Source organism: Pseudophryne corroboree, chromosome 7, assembly GCF_028390025.1.
Source record: "Pseudophryne corroboree isolate aPseCor3 chromosome 7, aPseCor3.hap2, whole genome shotgun sequence".
Lineage (NCBI taxonomy): Eukaryota > Metazoa > Chordata > Amphibia > Anura > Myobatrachidae > Pseudophryne > Pseudophryne corroboree.
This window is the reverse complement of record NC_086450.1, coordinates 330,514,355-330,520,172: the sequence shown is the minus strand read 5'-3', so window position 1 is coordinate 330,520,172 and position 5,818 is coordinate 330,514,355.

Sequence of the window (5,818 nt, the reverse complement as noted above, 5' to 3'; positions counted from 1 at the left end):
CCTGGGGAAATCCCTTAGAGATGCTATGGCTAGCAGAGTGTGAACTGCTCTTCCTGAGACAAAGTTGAAAACCCTGGTCAGGCTAATTATAATATCCCGCCCAGAGCTTTACAGCCAGCTATAAAAGATGGTAGAGAGAACCCAATGTAAGCTAGGACTCACTCGACTTTGGGTTTGGGGGGGGGGGGGGGGGTTGCGAGAGGGGGCATGCAGTGGGTTTAAATATGAGAAACTGGCTGCAAGTTGTTCATTATTGTGAGGTGGTACCAGTGAGGGTTTGGACCCTATAATATTCCAGCATATGCCGAGAAGCCTCACTCATCCAACGTTCTGTACTACATGTGGCTAGGACATTGTTTTTCTCCCTATTTTATTTCTTGAAGTTGTAATTACTTGTGTGACTATTTAAACTATTATATTCTTGTAAACTTTCTTTTTCTGTAACTATAAGATTTGAAGTTTTGACATCTTAATCTTAGTTCTGGATTCTGTGTTTTCACACCTGGGCCTCAAAAGTCTCATGCTACGTACTTTTTACGTATTAATAATTATGTTTGGGGGTGAGAGCAGGAGCTCACCCTGGGCTTGACCCAAAAGGTAAGTCTGCTGGTGGCAGTTACCGAGTTGATTTACCAAACGCACTGAGGTAATCAGTAAGGTGTCATGGGCAGTGTTCCCAGACTGGCATATCTGGAGGATCGCCGTGCCTGGCGCCATGACATGTGTGGCATAATATGAACTTTGGTGCAGTGTGTGACAATGTAGCATAATATGAACTGGGGGTGGTCACAGCATAACGTGAATTTCAAAAGCAGGAACTATGTGGCTTAATGTGAATTAAGACATTACTACGGGGCATAAAAGGAATAAGGGGACTAATTGAACTACAGAAATACTATGGTGCATAAATTGAAAAAACTATGATGAGAGAGGTATCTCTTTAGCAGAAGGCTCCTTCAAAATATTGCTGTGAGGCACATAAAGTTCTAGTTACACCCGTTTCCTTAGCCTTTAAAGCTTTCATTCTTAAGACAAGGATTCTGACAATTGGTCACCCATTACCTGAGGTGGTCACCCAGAGCCGGATTAACATTGGGGCTGATGGAGCTACAGCTCCAGGCCCACTCTCCAGAATAGGCCCACAGCTTCTGCAGATCTCAGCTGCTGTAGATAGGAAACAAATGTTTCCTTCTACAGCAGCCTGCAGTGTTCAACACCTCTCCTCCCCCTGTTCCCAGTCCCACCTGCCCTGCTGCTCATTTATGTTGGTATACTTGGATGCTGTGGCTGGTCCCTCCCCAGCTATGAGCTGCCCTGCTGCTGCTTTGTGAGTGAGTAGGCAGAAATGTCCAGATAGCCCCTCCCACCTCCAGGATCAGGCCCGCCGCCTTTCTGTTCCTATACCCAGCTGCCTCCTTTTTTTCTTCTTGTACGCCTAGTCACAGGCCCACCCCTCCTTGCCCCCTGTCCTCTCTGAGCCTGTCCTCTCTATACTTATTCTCTGGAGACGGAGCTTCTATGCATGCAACTAGGAACCAGAGGAAAGAGACAAAGAAATCTTCCTTACAGGAACGTTGGTGTGGGAAGGTAGCGCAGTATGGTGGTTTAGGAAAATAGTGCAGTAATGTGATACGGGAAGGTAGCGCAGTAATGTGGTGTGGGAAGGTAGTGCCGTCCGGTGGTGTGGGAAGGTAGCGCAGAACTGTTATGTGGGAAAGTAGCGCAGTAATGTGGTGTAGGAAGGTAGCACAGTATTGTGGTGTGGGAAGGTAGCGTAGTACAGTGGTGTGTGAAGGTAGTGCAGTATGGTGGTGTGGGAAGGTAACGCAGTAATGTGGTGTGGGAAGGTAGCACAGTGCGGTGGTGCAAGAAGGTAGCACAGTAACGTGGTGTGGGAAGGTAGTGCAGTAACGTGGTGTGGGAAGGTAGCGCAGTATGGTGGTTTAGGAAAATAGTGCAGTAATGTGACACGGGAAGGTAGCGTAGTAATGTGGTGTGGGAAGGTAGTGCCGTCCGGTGGTGTGGGAAGGTAGCGCAGTACTGTTATGTGGGAAAGTAGCGCAGTAATGTGATGTAGGAAGGTAGCACAGTATTGCGGTGTGGGAAGGTAGCGTAGTACAGTGGTGTGTGAAGGTAGTGCAGTATGGTGGTGTGGGAAGGTAACGCAGTAATGTGGTGTGGGAAGGTAGCACAGTGCGGTGGTGCAGGAAGGTAGCACAGTAACGTGCTGTGGGAAGGTAGTGCAGTAACGTGGTATGGGAAGGTAGCACAGTAATGTGGTGTGGGAAGGTAGTGCAGTAACGTGGTATGGGAAGGTAGCACAGTAATGTGGTGAGGGAAGGTAGCGCAGTACGGTGGTGGGAGTAGGTAGATGTAGTGAGAGAATGTAGTCTGGAGAGGTAGTACAGTTAAATAGTGTGGAGATGTAGTGTGGGGAGGTGGCATAGTGATATACTGTGGGGATGTAGTGGGAGTTAGTACGGGTGTAGTATGAGTTGCCGGCGGCCGGGTCCCCGGCGGCCAGCATACCGGCGCCGGGATCCCGACCGTCGGCTTGCCGACAGCGGAGTGAGCACAAATGAGCCCCTAGCTGCGCTCGCCACACTGCTGGCACGGTGGCGCTCGACGCTATCTATTTTTCCTCCAGGGGGGTCGTGGACCCCCAAGAGGGAGAAATGGTGTCTGTATGCCGGGTGTCGGGATTCCGGTGCCGGTATACTGTGCGCCGGGATACCAACAACTGGTATACTGAATACCACCCGTTAGTACAGTAATGTAATGTAGGGAGGTAGCAAAGTGATGTAGTGCAGGAAGGTAGCTTAGTGATGTAGTATGCGGAGGTAGTGCAGTGATATAGTATGTCACCACACACTCCCGTCTTCCCACCCAGGAGAACTTCTCTACAGCGCTGATCACACTACCTGCGATGGCACTTAATAGGCCCTTCTTAAATCTCAGCTCCAGGCCCATGTGGACATTAATCTAGCACTGCAGGTCACCCATTACCTGAGGACCTAGATCCGCATTATCTGCAACAGGGTGTTCAAATAATTGTCCGGACTCCTTCCTCACTTGTGCGCAGTGTCTGTGATAGTTAATGGGGTATATTTGCTTTACTTTTCTTGCTTCTGGTTTCCCTTTTCTTGCTTCTGGTTTTTAAATTTATTAATAATATGGGCAATGTTTTGATTTTCTCTGTGGGTAGTAACAACTGTATGTTATCAACTTTCTTCACTTTGTTCCTTGGATGATGTCACTAAACCCCATTTCTTCTAGGATAAACATTGCAGAATGTATTATAAAGAAAGATGGGTAGGGAGAGAGCATTAAGTGTTCTTTCCTGGCCATATTGGCACCTACAGACTCCTCGTATACAGTACGGCTATGAATGTGGGAAATATATAAAATAAAATGGTGAGACTGTAATTTGTATTACAGCATTATTGGAATTTTAATTTTGGTTTAAAGTATTTAGAGCTGGTTCATTATTGTGATGCATTTGTAATATTAAATTAAGAAGTGTTTTTGAGAAAGCACGCTATCGGAGATGCAATGGCACACTGAATCTTCTTGTCTCAGCTTTGTACAGTGAAGCAGGATCTATAAGGGTGCAGGATCTGCAAGGCACGCAAGCCGTGTCCCCACTCCATACTGTGCATATCCTGCACCTAGTAGCAGACTGTTCCATTGTGCCATGCAGCGAGCCCCTCTGCCCGATGCCCTAAGCGATGTCTTTGCAAAGATGGCACTGGCACAAAAGATTGCAAAGACTCTGGCACTGGGGGAAAAAAATGTATTCATGAGAGAGGCAATTTTCTGGCTCTTTAAAGATAAACTTTATGTCTGTAATCTCTAATCATACCTACAGTACTTCAGTAATTATCAGTGAAAAACAGGCATGTTATTTGCAGAGATTGAGTAATGTAAGGATAACGTATATTTCTTTCACTTATAACCACAATATTTATTTTAGTGATTTTTTTTATTTATTTTTATTTACGTCTAGGGGAGTCTAAAGTTCCAATCTGTAATGGAAATTATGCCAATAAGGTGTGAACTGTAATATACAGGTTTAACAATTTGTGTGTTAACTGATAAATTCAGTGGCGAAACTATACAGGGTGCTGGGGATGCAGCTGCTATGGGGCCCGGCAACTTGGGGGGCCCCAAGGCCCAGCATGCAATCCCACTGCACCGTTTTTATTTGTATTTTATTTTTTATTTGACTTACTAGCGTTCCGCCGCCCAGCTGTTTACTTCCTGGTAGGAAGGGGGTATGGGAGGGTTGTCACAAGGACTGGGGCGGCTGGGCGTGGGCGCAGCTGACGGACAGTCACGGATCAGAGAGTGAGCAGTGGAGACTGGAGTACCACTGACTGGAGTCCTTGCTATCCCATGAGTGGTGTGTGGCAGTGTGCTCCTCCTCCGTTTGTCACCGGTAACAGCCTCTTCATGTCAATCACCACTGCAGCTGCTTCCTGTTACTGCCAGAGCTGGAGTCCCCGCCTGCTGCCCTGACTGCACTCCCTGTTCCTGCAGTGCCTGCCCACCTCATTAAGTTACCTCACCATGTCAGTTGCCAGACCCCCGCCCACCGCCACCAGAACCACCATGCCTGGTGAGTACTGTGACCCCCCCCCCAAACATGTACTGCAACCCGCTCCCCCATACACTAAGCAGGGTGAGTAATAACACCCCCCATGTGTACTCTGGGGGGGTGTACTAACCCCCCATATGTGTCCTGACCCTCCACCCCTCCCATACTCCGTACAGGGTGTCATGACTGTGGTTTTTGTAAACCTGGTGTTAGTGAAGTCTGTGCGGGCGACTGGAGGACTATGTTTAAATTAGGCTGGTCTGTAGGAATCAGTGAGAAGAAGAAGCAATCCCTGACCGGGGATCGAACCCAGGCCTCGGCAGAGGAAGCCGTATCCTGACCACTGGATCACCAGGGACTTGGTGTTGATAGCAGGATGGTGATTGTATTGGTGAGATTGAACTGGATATGCTGTCACAGGAGTACAGTAGGTGCTTGTGTACTCAAGGTTACTATGAAATAGGTTCTCTGGAATTGCACAGAACTGGGCTGGTTACTGGCGAGATTGAGAAACGGACTGGTTACTGGTGAGACTGGAACTGGGCTGGTTACTGGTGAGACTGGGAACCACACTGTGAACCGGGCTGTGTACCTGTATACTGGGATGCAACTGTAATCCGGGCTGGTACCGGATATAACTGGAAACGCAACTAAGTAGAACGATGACTGTGGCTGTGACTTTAAGACAAGGCTGAAGAACAATGCGGCTGTGGTTTTAAGACGAGACTGAAGAATACTGCGGCTGTGGCTGTAAGACGAGACTGGAGAATACTGCAGCTGTGATTTTAAGATGAGACTGTAGAATACTGCAGCTATGGCTTTAAGATGAGACTGTAGAATACTGCAGCTGTGTCTTTAAGATGAGACTGGAGAAATACTGGATATCAATGGTAACACAACTGTAATCCAGACTGGGTAGCAAAAGAGCAGAGTTTTACAGGAACCAAAGTACAAGTGTTACCTTTAGGGAGCTCAACTTCTAAGCTCACACAGAGCTGTGTGTGACACAAGGAACTGCCAGAGTCTGCAACTCAAGTCTCCAGACTTATACTTCCTGGTCCTTGATGATTGGTGCGCAGAGACAGGTGATTCAGAGAGTCTCAGGCTGGCACAGGATTGGATAGCTCCAGGTCAGGTGATCAGACCCTGTCACGTCAGTACTTTAGATTAGGCTCTGATGTGAAGTGAGGCCTAGCAGGCCGAAAGAACACTGAAGCCTGA